Below are 16,482 nucleotides of genomic sequence, written 5' to 3'. Positions count from 1 at the left end.
ATGCGGGGCTGGATCCCAGCACCCTGGGATCATGACCTGAGCCAAAGACAGAGGCTTTAACCCACTGAGCCACCCAAGCGCCCCAAGAATAATGTTTTGAAGCATGCCCCACTGCACACACTCGATCTTGTGGGAGTTCCTCCTGGCCCATGGCCACAAGGTAGGGAAGCTGAGCTCCAGCGAACAGCCAGTGACTGGAGTCTGTCTGGGGCTGGTTCCGCAGGGGGCATGGAACTGTGCTGAAAGGAGGCCTTTGGGAAGCTGGCAGCCTTGGCTCTGTGAAGAAAGGGTGCTTCTGTCCCCGTGGCCCTGCTGGCTGGCCCTCCCTGGCAGCCACACCTGTTTTGTTCTTCCCCCTACACCCAGCCAGACATCGCTCCCAGAGTGACAGCAGCAACTGGGGACATCTGCAGAAGCTCCCTCTCAGACCTGACAAAGGCACTAAGCACATCGTCCGGGGCCTGCAAGAGAGGGAGGTGGAGGCGAGGGTAGGTGGGGGAAAGGATGCGGACAGCTGGGGCCTGGTGTGGCAGACATGGCCCTGCCCCAGAACAGGTGAAGTAAATGTGAATGGAGCTTTCATGGGTAGAAGAGAAAACAGTGCAGGGACTTCTTAGCACACGATGGCTTCACTTACTGGCTGGGGTGGTTTTGAGCTCCCTGCCCTCTCAGAAAGGACATGACAAAAAGTGGTGAGGAGAAGGCACGGCTGGTGGGTGCCACTGGGGAGGAAGTGTAGGGAAAGGACATGAAGAGAGACTGGGACGGGGGCCTTGGAAGGACACCCAGATGTCAGGGTTGAAAAGAATCTGGGACGAGCCCAGCAGAGGGTCACCCTGAGGCTCATGGGGGATGGACCCAGGGGTCTTCAGGGGAAAAAATATCTTGCCTGGGCTAGGTTGAAAGGAAGAAGCTAGTTTTAGGAGAAGGGGATGTAGGCTAAAACAGTAAAAAGAGGAACAGTTGTAATCCCTTAAATGTACCTAGCAAGATACCGTCATAAAGCAGTGTTTTGCCCTTGGAATTCTCCAGGCCCCTAGAAGGTGTGTGTTCTCTTATTGTCTCTGTAACAAATTCAGTACATCTGCTGCGGGCCCCAAAAGTGAGGCTCAGCGGGGTCAACTTCCCTGAGAGCACACAGGGCGTTAGCGACAGGCAGGACCAAGACTCTGTCCTGGTGACTGTTTTTTCCAAAACCTCTCTTTTCTTCTGTTGAAACCGTAGGTAAATGAGGTCTTAGAGGCGGAACCTTTATTCTGCCAAGGAAAGGACAATAGGGACACAAGGAACCCAGCATCGTCGATTTGTGATTTTCCCAACCGTATTTTTTCCTCGATTCCCTAGGCTCCAGTACAGGTCGCTTCTCTTATTCGGTGAAGCACACCATCTGTGCCGGCCTCCATGGAAAGATCCTGACAGAGAAGGGACAATGGGAAAAGGGCAGGAATGCAGGCCTGGGGCTTGGTGGGGTTGGAGGCGGGGAGAAAACCCCTGTTTAAATAGTAACTGAGGGCAGCAGTTACTTAATAGAGGTGGGTGGGTGGGTAGGGAGGACCTAGCTTCCGTGGAAGCTTTTTTCCCCCCTCTTAATAACACCTTTATTGGAATGTAATTCAATACCACAGAATTCACCCTCGGCAGCTTTTTAATGGTCTCGGGTTGTCCCAGAAGTGGACACTGCTGATGGTCACTTGGGGCCAAGTCCAGAGAGCTGGTACAGTCCCAGAAAGCCTCTCTAAGGCCATTTTCTGCCCTCATCAGGACACAGAATTTGGAAGCCTGTCAAGGGTACTTTGCCTCCTGGAGTGTCTCTCAGCAGACACACTCCCTGGGCACTGGAGCTCTGCGCTCCTCTCTTCCCTGCAGTTTGTAAAGGTCGAGAAAAGCTTGCTCTGGGGGGAAGGTCCCTGGAACACCTTTTTTCCCCCCTCTCCAAAGGGCACCCTTTGTTGGCTGCCCCAGAGACTAGAGCTTCTAAAACCAAAACTTTCACTTCACATGTCAGTGATTCTGCACTGTCATATCTGCAGCAGAACTGACCTCCAGGGCTTTCTCGGAAGCGCTGCAGCTGTCTCTACACATCCTTGTCTGCCCGCCCATGGGAGGCGCGCTTCTCCTGAGGAGGGGGCATCGGTTGCCATCTTGAGCCCTCCTCCCTTTGACGCACACATGCCCCTCTTCTTCCTCTCTTCTTTCTGAAAGGGCCTGAGTCTGGAGGTTGAGTTGGGGTGAAGGGATGTGCTGTTGCAAGATGAGCGGGACTACTCCGGGTCAATGACTTCTGTTTCCCACACACCCCCTGCCGCCTTCCCCTGCTCCTCGTGCTGCTCCCTGGGCCAGGCCCAGCTACCCCACATGGGACAGGAGGAAGTCCTGGCCCGACGAGGCTGCTGCGTGAGGAGTGCCCTCTGGAGTGGCTCCCATTCGTTTCCTGGAGCTTGGGCCCTGGCTCCACCGTGGCAAGTTCTTCCAGGAATGTGCTTCCCAGCTGGGTTTTCTGGTTGGTTGGGAACATCCCTGGGCTGGTCTGCCTTGGCTCTCAGGGGCTTGCTCCAGGGCTGGCTTGAGGCCAGATTTCAGGGTTAGGCCCGGTGGTGGGGGTGGGGAGGACTGGTTGGCCAGAGGCCTGCAGAGGAAACCTGGCAGCAGCAGGCACTGGACACCAAGTGGCTTTGCTTTTGCTTCCCTCACTTGGATGAGGTGTCAGTGGGAATGAAGAAATCAGACAAATGGAAAAAAACGAAAAGGCTTTACACCGAACCTCTGCCTAGGAGTCCTGAGAATCTAGCCTCTACTTGGGGGACCGGGCCTGCATGCCTCAGCACCCCAGTCCCCCAGCTGTTCACCGCCTTCCTCTGGGGGAGCTGGGAAGAGGAACAGAGAAGTGACAGATGATTGACTTGTCCTGTGATCTTGCGCAAGTCCCTTAACCTATCTGAACCTCCGTGTGCTCATCCATAAAACCAGGGAGATAAAACTCACACATATATAGGGTTGTTAAGTAGGCTCTGTGTGGGGACATGCTTTAAGAATTGCCAGAAACAATACTGTCATAGGAGATGCTAAATCCCAGAGCCTGGGCTTTTCTTTGTTGAAGGTGGTTTCCCTGGCTCCTCCATTCACTTTTTACAATCACGGAATCCTGGATTTTAAACCAGAAGGGAGTTTTAAGAGGTCATCTGGTCCAGTGCCCTGGCATAATGATGGCTGTTTTGAAGATGAGACTGTTTTAGGTTGTCCTTCTTTTGCCATATGTGTTCTGTTCTGGTGCAGTAAGCCCTTTTCCTCCTGGGTGAGGTGCTCCGGTCGGCAGAGGCATGGAACAGGACTAGACGATGGTGCTCCTCCTCGGGAGCAAGGCTGGGTCTCTGTCATCTCGTCCCCAGAGGCAACCCTGCAGGCTCGGAGGGTCTGTGAGGATCCCATTCCACTGCCTCTCCCCTGCTCCCTGAGAAAGCAAGAGATGCACTTGCTTCTCAGGACTGGGCCCAGGGGAAGGCCGCCGCCAGGACACAGTGTTTTCTTCCTTCAGAGGCAAACCTCCTTCTGACCCATCTCTTTGGGAAAAACAAAAAAAACCAAAACAAATGGAAAGAACCTCCCCTGGACTTTCTCTTGGCCCTGGAGCTTCACTGAATGTGGGCGCCAAAGAGAACCTCCGGGAGCAGAAATGTTCCCCATCTTCCTGGCAGCCAGGCCAGAAGAGGCAGGGGGTTTGGGGTGGGGGAGGGAGGTTAGAAGGGAAGGGAGGGGAAATGTGGGCCTAGAGTGAAAAGCTGCCCCAACTCTGCCCTCAGTGGCTAGAATTAAACCCAGGAGCTTTTCATCACCTCAGTAACTGGTCTTTTATGGGGGCTGGGACGTTTCTCAATAACCTTTACACCACTAGGATGCCAAAAGTGAAACTTGGGGAAACTTAATGAAGTGCCTTAGAGAGGATTGTGTACGATTTACCGGATCCAAAACCAGAGTGCTCTTTGTGGAAAGAAAGCGACTTGTGTCCTCCCCAACATCACATACACACTTTCCTGGCAGGACCGATGGGTTTCCAAGCATTTCGTCACCGTCTCCTTCTGACCTTGGTGTGAAAGGAACGGGCCGCGTGGCCTGTTGGTTCCAGCAAAGCCATCGGGGGCGCCGGCCTGGGCTGAGGGAGGAGGGCGACCCGCTCGGCAGTGGAGGTGAGGTCTGCTGGAAATCCCCAGCCCCGCCAGCCGCCCGAGGTTTAAAGACGCCTTCTCCGGCCTTATTTGGTCGCAGGAAGTGGGCGGCGCCAGGCCTGCTGGCTGTGCGGCCGACCCGAGACAGTTGTGCTGATGGAGTGGTGGAGCTGGTTCCTGCTCGCCGCCGTGCCGCGCGCGCCGGCCGGCCGCTGGGCGCTCCGCGCTCCCAGCCCGGAGTTGTGCAATCCTTTGTAGCACGCCAGAGTCCTCCTCCTGCGCTGTTGCCTCTCACCCTCTCTCTCTCTCTCTCTCTTTTTTTTTTTTCAAGCTGTGAGCTCAACCGATGAGTCAGAGCAGTGCAATCCTGACACTGCATCGCAGGACTGGGGGTGACACGGAGGGAGGGAGAACGATCGCGAGGCAGACACCGCGGGAGCGGGGTGCGCCGAGGCTCCTGCGCCGCAAGCGAGGGGTGACAGCCCGCGCGTCCCGCCCGGGACCCGCCAGCAAACTTCCCAGCCTTGGGAGGCGCGGGCTGGCGGAAGCCCTGCGAGCGCGGCGGGGAGGCGGAGGCGCCTGTTTGTTTTTAAAATCCGGGAGTGCGTGCAGGCGGCTGGAACCTGGGAGGCGACCGAAGGCGGCGGCCCGCGGCGGAAGGGGGACGGCCGATGCTGCAGCTTGGGCTGGAACGAGGTAAGTGGGGTGCCCGGCGGGCTGCCGAGGCCTGCACGCGGCGAGGCGCAGCCCGCCCTGGCGGCGGCGGCGGCCCAGCGACCCGGGGCTGCGCGCAGGCGGTGGCGGCCGGGCGCGCCGGCTGCAGCTGTGCAGGCGCGGCCGGGAGCGGGGGCGCGGGGCTGCGGGGGGTGCGGTGCGTCAACTTCTGCGGCCTGGGCCGCCGGGGCGGGGTGTGCGTGTGTACGTGCGTTCGCCGCCCCGCAGCCCGCGCCTCCGCGGCCCGCACCTCCAGCCCGCCGCTGCGTGTGCCCCGCCAGCCCGCCGTGTTTGTGCAGCTACGCAGCTCGCGCGCGGCCCCCGCCCACCCGGGCGCGGCCCCGGCAGGAAAACCCTTCGGAGCCGCCTGGCCCGCCGGGGCGGCGGCGGCGGCGAGTCGGGAATCCGGCTCTTGCTCCGCCGGAGAGAAACGTGGTGTCCGCGGGGACCGGCTTGCGGGACCGAACCCAGGCCCCGGAGGAGTCGGGAGGGGCTCGCGCGAGCTGCGGGAACTTGGCGCGGGAGCCCCTGACCCGGGTCCTGCCAGCGTGCACGGCAAAGTGGACGTGGAAACCGTGCCCGCGCCGGGATTGTGGGGGACGGACGTGCAGGGGCGGCAGGGAGCTGGGACAAGAGCGGCAGGGGCCCAAGGGGAGCGCTTCGCGCGGGCCGGCTGGCCTCACCCCGCGCTCCCCGGCGCTGCTGGCGCACCTCAGACCTGTCATCCTTCTCGGCCGCCCCCGCACGCCCGCGCCTCTGCGGCCTGCTAGCTCTCCGCGCGCCTCGCCGCGTGCTGTGTTTGTGGGTGCCCGTCCGGATCTCGGGGGCCCGGGTTTTGTCTGGACCCTGCACATGGCCGGCATGGTGGAGGTAGTCCTACCCTCCCCAGCCACGCTGACGGGAGCGGGAGCGTGTGCACCAGGTTGCCCCCTTGCAGGGCCCCCACCCAAGCCTTTGGCTTAGGGCCTGGTGCCGCCCTCCCATGTTCAGGCCTCAGCCCCGAAGAAGGCAGACCTGGAGGAAGTACCTGCGTCCGGCCAAAGTGGAGGCCACTGGGTACTCCGGCCCAGCCTCCAGAGCAAGCTGCTGGAAAGATGAAAGGGGAAGTTACTCGCCCCACTTAAAACTTTGTTGGTAACAACTTTGTTGGCTACTTCCTGCTTCCACCGTCCCACATCGGAGCCGTGTGCCCGCCTGCGGAGCCCGGCCGGTGGGATGGGAGGAGAGCTGCCTGGCCGAGGCTGACTATGGAGGCCGCCGTGGCACGTGTGTGCAGGGGATCCCTGTTGGCAGTTGTGGCTGGGGGGGAGGGGAGGTCCGGCTTGCTCCAGCAGGGGGAGCCTAGCCTGTGGAGGTCTGGAGGGCTGGCCTCTCCTTGTCCCTGCAGCTTCAGGACGGAGCCTGGAGGCCTGGTGAAGGTGGAGGGACAGCAGCTCTGAGGAGAAGCCTGTCCTCCCCTGTGGAGCCCAGGGGGAGGAGGGAGAACCACCTGTCCTGCTCCAGAGCCCCCCAGAGATGGTGTGGCACATACCGGAGAAATAGAGAAATGCACCCTTTCCATAGGCAGTTGGATGGCTTCGGGACAGAGGGGGAAAGGAGAAACCTTCCTAGGTTGAGAATTTATGGGTCCTTTTTTTCCTCCTGCTCTGGACAGTGAATAAGAGGGGTGTAAACATTCAATTACTGTGATAAACCATCTCATTGCATGGTCCTGGCTCAGTCTCCATTCGAATTGTATTGGCCTCTGGCTGCTTACTCTGATCTCTGTAAAGCCTAGGGGACAAGGGGGTGAAGAACCTAGAGGGTGCCCCCCCCTCCCCGTACCACCATACAGCTTGCTCTGGGACAGTCTGCCCACTGCCCGCTGTGACTTTTCCAAGTGCCAGGCCGAAGTCTCCCCTTACCTTAGGAAAGGGTGTCCTGGAATGCCCATGAGGATGAGTTCAATTTTTAAATACAGGATTTAAAAGTAACCGAATTGTTTAGCCCTGTGGGCTGCTACTTTTAATAAATGGAGGGAGAATAAGGCAGTATGCAGCTCCAGATTCAGTTAAGGGCCGCCCAGTGCCTGCAGAACCCAGGGAAGGGCTGCCCTGTGGAGCCAGGAGAAGAGAGTAGTGGGAGGGGGGTGGTGGCCGGGGGCAGGCACCTGGGGCAGAATGTCTTAGAAGGGGAACGGTCCAGTCTGGGAATCTGGCCTTGAGGGCCCCTCTCCTGCCGCTGGGTCTCCCAGAAGGAAGCCTTGCTCACAGAGGAGTGGGGATGACCACAAGCAGCTGGAAGAATCCTGTGGATCCTTTCAGGCCTGTTTCAAATGGTACTTCTTTGGCGACGCCTCAGCCTTCTACCGAACACTCATTTCCGCCTTATGTAGTCATTTGTGTATATACCGTACTCTGGTGCTCAAAACATAAACTCAGAGGAGTCTCCCAGCCTCCGTCGCATAGTTGCAGTGAGGCGTCTATACGTGAAAGGCCCAAAGTACGTCTCAGCATCACCCTCACCTCTGCCCTGGTATTTGTCCCGTGTTCTCACAATGCCTGGCTTCTGGTAGGTATTTAGTACATGTTAGCTGAACAAATGGTTGAAAGATCTCCGGCAGAAAAATGTGGAGTGGCATGGAGCGGGCCCCGTGAGTCTGGCCGCTGCTGGGATTCATACCGCACCGTTGGTTTCAGGAGGGGTCACTCCACGAGTGAGTCTGGTGCTGGTGAGCCCAGTTCCTTGGTCCCACACTACAGCTGGCCTTCCGGAGAGCTGGAGAATGTGTCTGGTCGTTCTGACCCCGGCGGGACCTCGGGGTAAAAGTGGGAAGCCTCCTGCCTGGGAATCTGCTAACCTGGGCATTTCCTTTGCCTGGGCCAAACTGGCATCCTTTTTGTGTGCGTGCGCGTGTGTATGGGTACTGAAGCAGCCGGGGTGTGTGGGGGGCGGCGGCTCCGTTCTTCCCTGACACACCAGCGGCTGCAGGAAATGCAGCCAGGGGTTGCATTCCGTTGGAGAGGTTGCTGCTGCCCCATGGAGCCGTGACGCTGTGGGGCTGAATTTGCACACCAAGGCTGGAGCTAGGCGGAGTGTGCCGTAATCCCCAGGTCTTACTAAAGGGATCTTTCATTTGCATTCGAGGCAGCATTCAGGATACCCTGAGACTGTGAGCTCATTTTATGAATCAGAAGCATTACAGCATAAATTTGGTGTTGGAAACGGCTGCCTTGAATCCAGATTGCCCCTCCCTCCACCCCAGCACGTGCACGCTTATGGGGTCTCTCACAGCCACACACTTGGGAGTGATAACAGTTGGGGGGGGGAGCATCAGTTCAAATTCCAGAGCCATCAGGCAAAGCTTGTCCACACCCACTTCCGCCCCCACACTTGGGACGCCATTCCTGGATGGTGTGTGGACAGTAACCGGGGCGGTGACTACGAAGGAATCCCAGTAGGTGCACGGGAACAAGGACTGGGCAGACCCTGGGGTTCCCACTCCAGCTTCTCTACTTCCTGTGTGGCTTTGGGCCTTGCTAAACTTCCTGAGCCTCAGTTTCCTTACCTGTAAAATGGGGATGATCCTAGTACTTTGTAGGATTGCTGGGCAGGTGAAACAAGATCTTGCAGGCGGAGGGGTGCATAGTAGGTACTCAGCAGATGGGGGCTGTCATTTCCCTTGGTCCCTCCCAAGTTCAGCCGTTTGCCTTTTACTCTTCCCAGGGAAAAGGAAATGAAGCGTGTCCTGCTGTGGTTGGAGGGCCCTCCTGCAGGGCATTGGGGCATGTGTGAATGAAGCTCCTTTTCTAAGTCCCCAGGCCCAGGGTACAGCTGTGTGATCCTCTCACCTAGACAGGCCCAGATTCTGGTGCCTCTGCGCTTTTGCAAGGGATTCTGTCCCTGCAGCCCAGAGTTAAGGGCTCAACTTCCCAGAGATCAGATTGTGCTCTCGGGAACCTACCCGCCCAGGCCTCAGGCTGAACTGCTCACGTGGGAGGGAGGAAGGCTGCTTTCTCAGCCATGGAAAAAGTCCCCTTGTCTTTGCTTCACCTGAAGCCTCCCAGTGTGACCTCAGTGGAGGTTTGGGTGGAGCAGAGGGTGGGAGTTGCCCTCTAAAGGGCTCTTGGGCTCTTTGACCAGTTGAGATACTCTTTCACCGACTGAAATAGCAGGGGAGGGGGAGACACCGAGGTATTATATAAGAAGAAAGTTGCCACATGTCAGAAAAGAGGTGGGTTTTTGCTGGGGTGGGGGTGGCGGGTCTCCCTGAGGGACACAATTACGGGCTGTGGTTTGCTGGGTTGGTAGGGAGGAGGGGGGCTGGGAGCCCGAGGCTTCCCGGGCAGCCCTTCTTGCCCTTGCTCTTTCTGGAACAGAGCCCAGTGCTGTGGCCAGCTGGGGAAGGTGCTCCCTGTTCCCTCTGCCTTTCTCTCCAGCCGCAGGGAGCTTGTGGGTTATTTTTTCCAGGCAGTGCTTCTTCCTCCAGGAGTCTCAGGAAGGGGGGAGGGGAACAGCCAGGGCAAGATTTGACCAGGCCAGAGCTTGAAGTGGGGAACGTCTACCTGGCTTGCAGCCAGAAGGGGGTTCCCTGTGAGGCTGCCCAACTTCTCTGGGGAAATGGGGTCCAGAGAGGAAGGAAAACGGTGAGGGATTTCAGTTCCCAGCTTTTTCCAGCAGTTGGACAGACAGAGGCCCAGCCCAGCCTGCTGTTGACAGAATTTGCCAGGTCCTTGTCGGGGAGGGCCCCAGAGCTCAAAAAGGGGCTCAGAAAAGCTTAAGTGATAACTGGCAACTCTTGAGAGTGCTCCTAGCCTGGCTTTTCCCCCCACTTCCTTCTCCTATCTCCACCGCCTCGCCTGCAGCCTCTTCCTCCTTTTCCTGGTCCTGCCCCTCCCCCTCCCAGCCTCCTGGCAGCTCCTGGGGAATGTACCTGACTGCTGCCCGGAGTCTCCTTTCCACGTGACCTTGCTGGGTCTGACCTGCCCAGCGGGCCTGGGTCACGCACGATCCTGGGCTCCCCTGCTCCCAGGAGTCATCCCAGAGCTGGAAGACACTCTGGGACATCCAGTCCCACTCCTTTGTTCTCAGATGGGGAAGTGCAGAGACAGTGAGTGCCTTGAGATTCGCCTCCGTGTCCACTGTCACCTGAGGCCATTGGAAAGAGGAGCTGCTCCAGCGTCCTGCCCCTAGTTCCTGCCCCTCCTGGTTTGGAAGGTGGGAGGGCTGCCCAGAGGAGTTGTCTCCAGCTCTTGGGCGTGGCTCAGTCCCCAGCTGGCTCCCTAGTTATTTATTTGTCTGTGTGTGCGTGTGTGTGTGCATGTGTGTGTGCGTGTGTGTGCGTGCCTGCGTGTGTTTCTGCGTGTGTGTGAGAGACTTTGGTGGTTGGGAGACTGGATCTGAGTGAAAGCAGAAGTACCCATGTTATGTCAGCTATGTGACAGGCAGATGGGACCTCATAGGGACAGTCAGGAGAGGAAGAAAGGGGCCAAGGCCTCCCCTGTGCAGTGGCCGCTGCGCTCTTTGTGTTCCTGCCTCAGTGCTCGCACGCTGAAGCATAAACACCCCTTCCATATTGCTAGCAGCTGCCTTTCCTTGCTGGCTTTGGGCAGAAGAGGTGCCAAAAATAACCGGCAGGCACTTGGACTTGTAGGACATTGACTGTGGTCGCCCCGGGGGCAGGCTTACTGGCTAGCTGCAGGCCGGGTGCCTTTGGCCTCCCTGCTCATACTTGCTCTGGCCACCCCTCTCCCCAGCTTCCCTCCGGTGATGGTACTTTGCCTCTTACTGCTTTTCTTCGAATGAGCCCAGCGGGGTGTGGAGGCTCCGTGACGGGCCTGGAAGCTCTGCCCGGTATCATCCGGGGACTCGTGTCTCACCATGTCCCTACAGGCCCTGCTGGCACAGCGGAGCCCAGGAGGGGCCTGTGCTGGGTGTGCCCCTCCTGGGTCCCTAGGGCAGATGCCCTGCGTGCCTGCAGAGCCCGACACGAATGCTGGGACCGCTCAGCTCCTTGTCTGCTCAGGCGGGCTGGCCCTGTGCTCAAGCAGCTGCGGGACCGAGAGCATCAGACCAGTCATGTCCTCCCAGGGTGTTGAAGACTGATAACGATGGCTCTCCTGCCCAGCAGAAGGAAAGGAAAGCACATTCACTGAGCCTCTGCTTTGTGTCATGCACATGTACATGTCTCCATGTACCTGTTACCCTCATCAGCATGGTAACTAGGAGGCAAGGATATTGTGCCCATTTCCTGATAGGGAAACTGAGACCCACAGAGAGGCTGGTGATTGGAGAAGCTGGGATACATTTTGTCAGACCCCAAGGCCCTGGCTCTTTTAGCCGTGCGGCGCACATTACCTGGGCTGTTTGCACGCGCACAGGGAGCAGTGCTTTGAGCTTTGGAATGAAGTGCTGATGGTAGGAATTCAGGCACCTTTAGACCACTGATGAGGGAAGATATTTTGGACTGGGAAGGGCACGGAAGACCCCTCTGAGGCCTCCCTCTCCGAACATGTCCGAGGGCAGTCAGAAGCCCAGCCCAAGCCACAAAGGCCCTCCTGTGGATGCAGCAGACACCTAAGGGTCAGCTGTCCCTGATCTGGAGGGTTGCAGGGGGAGTCCCTCATGCATGGGAAGAGTGGAAAGCCTTAGCGTGGGTCTCCCCGAGACTTTCCAAGTGTTGCCTCCTCCCTAGACATCCCAGCCTCTGTAGTCCGCCCTGAGATCAGTTCTAGGACCGTAGGCCAGGGATGGGTGGAATCTTGGGTCTCCCTTCCTGGCTGTTGGGTCTGACCCTAGCGTCCATCATCCCAGCAGGTCGGCCCGGCTCTCAGAGAACCTGGTCGGTGTGTACTTGGGGCCTGGGCTGGATGCGCCGCTGGTGGCTGGTGCCAAAGGCCTCTGGGTGTATTTCAGGAACAATAAAGAATAAATCAACACAGGAAAAAAGGCCCTGCAGCAGCTGCTCGGAGACTGAAGAAACGCAAGGAATGTGTGAGCATTTGGCAGAGGACCTGGATCTTGACCGGGGCCTGAGAAAGGGCGAGGCTCCGACTGGCTGGCCGGGCCAGTGAGGCGGGCGGCTCCGTGCCCACGTCCTAGCTCCTCCGGGAGGCCCAGGCCGCTTTGCTGACCCCCCACTGCAGCAAGGCTCTGTGCTTCTCGGACACTAGCAGGTCCTGGGGAGCCGTATTATCCCCACTCTTGTTCCAAACCAGCGAGACAGCCCTCCTTGCTGCCTGCTCTAGGCCACCGGGTAGGTGTTGGCGCCTTCTGGAGCTGACCACACAGGAGACCCCGGGCTGATACAGACACCACATGCTAGTCACCCCGTTCCACCTCCCTCCCGAGAAGGACATGAGCCAAACGTCAAGGACCTGGCCCTGCCGGGAAGTGCTGGGTGTGAGAGCATCCACCTGCGAGGCCCTGACCACACCTGTCTACCCAAGTAATCAGCCGTGTGTCCTTGGGCGCGTCACTTCACCTTGTAGGGCTTCAGTGTTATTTGTCATGAAATAGAGCTGTGGACCAGTGACCTTTGGTGTGGGCAGACACTCTCTGTCTCCTTTAATCAGGATGTGCAATGAATAGCTCTTATTTAGGAATTCAGGTTCTTGAGAGGAAGCCTCCAGAGAGGCCTATGCAGGAGGCGAGTTGCTTTGCTGGGGCTGATAGTCAAAGCCCTGGGTGGGGGAGGGGGGATTGTTACCAGTGGGAACCCAGTCACGGAGTTGACCTGACCCAGACTCCGGTGGCCAGAGGAAGGGACGGGAGCCTGGGCCCCATGAGGGTTTGGGTTGTCTGACAAACAGAGGACAGTCAAGGCTTTATGTGTAAAGAGCTGTTTGCCCCGCCGTGGGTGTGGGGTTGGGGAGTGTGGGAGGGGTGTGGCTTCCTCCTCAGCAGAAGGTGTTGGGACTTCCACAGACTGTCCCCTGTGGTGGTGATCACCAGTAGTCTCTTCATTTTCAAAGGCGCTCACTTCCCATGCCTCTGTCAGCCAGCACCCTTGCCCAGCCACGCTTGCAGAACACCCTGGTGGTGTTCAGACCCGCCGAAGCTGCTCTCCAGGGAGAAGACGTGAGCCGTCCAGAGGCTGCCACCAGGTCCCAGCTACCAAGCAGGAGGCTGAGCCTGAAGCTTCCTGGGAAGGAATTTTGCAGAATGGGCCGTGGGTTCCAGTCCCAGCCTCCCCTCTTTACTCCCATGGCCTCGGGCAAGTGGCTGGACCCCTTGGATCTTCAGGTTCCTCTTTGGAAAAGGGGGGAGAGTACTAATGCGTACCTTGTTTTGAAGATTAAACCACGTCATGGGTGGAGAGCGCTTAGCACTGTCCTGGCACACAGTGGCACCCTCAAGAAAGGGTAGAGATGCTGGTGGTGGGAAAGGAGAAGTGTGTGTGTGTGTGTGTGTGTGTGTGTGTGTGAGACGTTGGGATTGGCTCCAGGCCCTGCCCAGTCTCTTGCCAAAAGGTGTGGCTTGCCTGAGTGGAGGCACGAAGCCTTGTTAATGGAGTTCTGGGTTCTGGGCCCTGCTCTGCTCCTGGCTGTGCATCCGCAAGCTAATTTCTTTCCCTCTCTGCTGCTCTGTGGAACGAGGAATGGACTCCGTGAGCATTGGCATCCTTTCATGTTTGGAATCTGTTCAGCTTCCTCAGCTGGGTCCGGCTTGGCTGGTTGGCTCTGAAGAGAGGCACCGGCCAGCTTTCTCTCTGTGGTGTGGAGGCTCTTACTCCGGTGAGCGAGATCCTCCCGACCCTAAGGCTCCTGCCTCACCTCTGCTGTTCCCTCACAGTCCCCCGGTAAAAGTCCCCTAGGGATTTTTACCAATACCCCGTCTTGCGAGGAGCCTGTGTCTGACAGACCCGGGTTGGGATGATTTCTTGGTGGGAGTGTTAGAGACTGTGCTCTACTTGGAAGTGCTCCCAGGAAAAGCAGCAGCTGGGAGGGAGCATGAGGAAGGGGAGGGTCCACAGCCCGTTTTGTGGGGTTCTGGGGTTCTCACGTGTGGCATGCCTTCTGAAGCCAACAAGCATGCAGTTGAGAGTTTTCTGGAAGAATGATGGAAAGACCAGGGACTCTGAAGGCAGGCAACAGAGACCTGAATCATGCTTCTGCCACTTTAGCAGCAGAACCTTGGTTTTTGTCTAGAATGGAGACAATAATATTGATGCTTAGATGGGAAGTTTGTAAGCATGGATTAGGGTATGTCAGGTGGCTGGTGTGGGGGAAGTGCTCTGTAAATGTTTGCTTCCTTCTTTTGGATATTCTGTAGACTGGCAGGGGGAGTGAAAATATTTGCCTGTGGCCTTCCCCACCTCCCCTCTAGGGAGAGGCAGCTGCCTAATAAGCTGTTACAGCCCCACAGGCCTCTCCCTCCCACGGCTGTTTGGATTCTGGGGTCAAGCTTGGGGTCAGGTTCAGTGTGTGTCTGGTACGGGGGATGATGGAAGAAGGGTTACGCAGGCGTTTGCAAAAATCTGAGATCTGCAGCTTCCTAGGATTGTGCAGAAGGTGCAGAGTCCATGATCTGAGGGAGTGGCCTTTCTGGGCTGGGACAACCTGACAAGTTCTTAGAACCTTCATTTCCTGTAAATTCCCCAAATTTCCTTCTGTTGTTGATTTTTAATTCTGTTTCATTTTGATTGGAGGACATGCTTCGAATGGTTTCACTTCTTTTGAATTTATTGAGACATGTTTTATAGGCTAATTTAGGATCTGTCCTAGAGAATATTCCATGTGTTCCTGAGAAGAATGTGTCTTCTGTGTTGTTGGGTGGAATGTTCTGTAGGTATCTGTATAGATCTAGTTGCTTCTTGGTGTTGAAGTCTTATGTTCCTTGTTGATCTTCTGGTTAGTTGTTTGGTCCGTTAGTCAAAGTGGACCATTATTGAAGTCTCTGGATATTACTGTTGGATTGTCTGTTTCTCCCACCCATGCTGATAATTTTTGCCTTACGTCTATTGGGGACTCTGTTGTTAAGTGCTATATGTTTTTAATTGTGATATTCTCTTGAGGGGTGGATGCTTTTATCATTCTAAGAGGCCCTTCTTTGTCTCTAGGAAGAATTTTTTTTGTTTTTTAATATTTTATTTATTTATTTGACGGGGAGAGAGATCACAAGTAGGCAGAGCAGGCAGGCAGAGAGGGAGGGAGGAGGAAGCAGGCTCCCCGCGGAGCAGAGAGCCAGCCCAACCTGAGCTGAAGACAGAGGCTTAACCCACTGAACCACCCAGACGCCCCTCCAGGAAGAATTTTTGTCTTGAAGTCTGTTAGCATAATATTAGCATGACTTGTCCAGCTCTCTTTGGTTACCCTTCATGTGGTCTTTTCCCATCCGTTTACTTTCACCCTGTTTGCGTCCTTGAATCTAAAGTGTGTGTCTTTTGTAAACAGCATATAGTTGGGGGCACCTGGGTGGCTCAGTGGGTTAAAGCCTCTGCTTTCGGCTCAGGTCATGATCCCAGGGTCCTGGGATCGAGCCCCGCTTTGGGCTCTCTGCTCAGAGGGGAGCCTGCTTCCCCCTCTCTCTCTGCCTGCCTCTCTGCCTACTTGTGATCTCTGTCAAATAAATTTAAAAAAACAAAAAAACAAACAAAAACAAGCTTATAGTTGGATCCGTGGTTTCTTTTTTTATTTTTTAACCCATTTTCCCCACCTCTCCCTTTTAATTGGAGTGTTTAATCTATTTACATTTAAAATAATTATCGATAGGGTAGAGTTTATGTCTGCCATTCTGCTGTTGATGTCTGTCTTAATGTCTTTTTGTTTGTTTTTCTGTTACTCTGTTCCTGTCTTCTTTTGCATTAAATAGGGATTTCCGAGTGTATCATTCCTGACTCCAAAATGAGACTGGGAGGAGTGAGGGTTCAATGAGATGTTTGGCACCGTGCCTGACAGATAGTAAGTGCGCAGTAGACAGTGGTGCTCATGGGGGTGGGGGCCCTGGCCGTCTCAGAGCCATGGTCGGCCCCAGGGCTGACTGAGAGCAGAGTCCACCCAGGGCTCCGTGGGATTCCGCTCATCTCCTGGGCAGGATATGGCCCTCTGGCAGTCGGCTCCTTTGGGGAGGAAGGAGCAGTGGGTCCTTGGAAAGCATCTTACGCCCTTCCCCAACCCTGTCGTCTGTCCCCTGCTCCAGCACGCGGCTACCACCAGGGCTGCCTGTGGAGCTTTGCAGCTTTCCACCCCCCACTCCTCACCGGACTCATAAATCCATCTCTTAGGATAGGTTTGAGAATCACTGCTCAGCACAGGTGGGCAGCAGGGTGTGATAGAGAGAGATCTGGTTTGGAGTCTGTGGACTTGGATTTGAACCCTGTCTCCTCACCGTGTCCTCAGGCTCTGACCTGGAACAAGTTGTTTTCAGATCCAGCCATTTCTCATCTCTCAGGTGGGAATAGTGGTTACACAAGTAAGCAGTACTCAACACATACAGGGCATGTGGTCAGTGCTGGTGGCTAATACTTCATGTCGCAGTGGCTGGTTACAAAGGTGTTTGTCCTCCCTTGTTCCCTCCACTGCCCCCATGGACTGCCCAAAGCTCCTAAATTCTTCAGAGGCAGGAACCAGGGAGCTGCAGCTTCTGGACCAGACATGTGTGACTTGGGTAACCAGTCCACGACACTCGC

At 56.6% G+C, this 16,482-nt stretch overlaps 1 protein-coding gene across 3 annotated transcripts in view; it reads left to right on the top strand.

Annotated features, from left to right (window-relative positions):
• The window catches only part of MIDEAS (mitotic deacetylase associated SANT domain protein), a 67,515-nt gene that overhangs the window by 20,731 nt on the left and 30,302 nt on the right, over nucleotides 1-16,482 (top strand). Inside the window, exon 1 of one of the 3 annotated variants that reach the window (XM_044231567.1) lies at nucleotides 4,500-4,856. The exons of 1 other annotated variant lie outside the window; for it this stretch is intronic. The gene's annotated coding sequence lies outside the window, so the exon portion shown is untranslated. Of the gene's footprint in view, nucleotides 1-4,499; nucleotides 4,857-9,005; nucleotides 9,088-16,482 lie in introns of those variants that run through there. One more of the 3 variants, XM_044231568.1, reaches the window with a different exon arrangement.

The sequence above is a fragment of the Neovison vison genome, chromosome 13, assembly GCF_020171115.1.
Source record: "Neovison vison isolate M4711 chromosome 13, ASM_NN_V1, whole genome shotgun sequence".
Classification (NCBI taxonomy): Eukaryota; Metazoa; Chordata; class Mammalia; order Carnivora; family Mustelidae; genus Neogale; species Neogale vison.
This window is presented reverse-complemented; position numbering and strand designations above follow the sequence as displayed.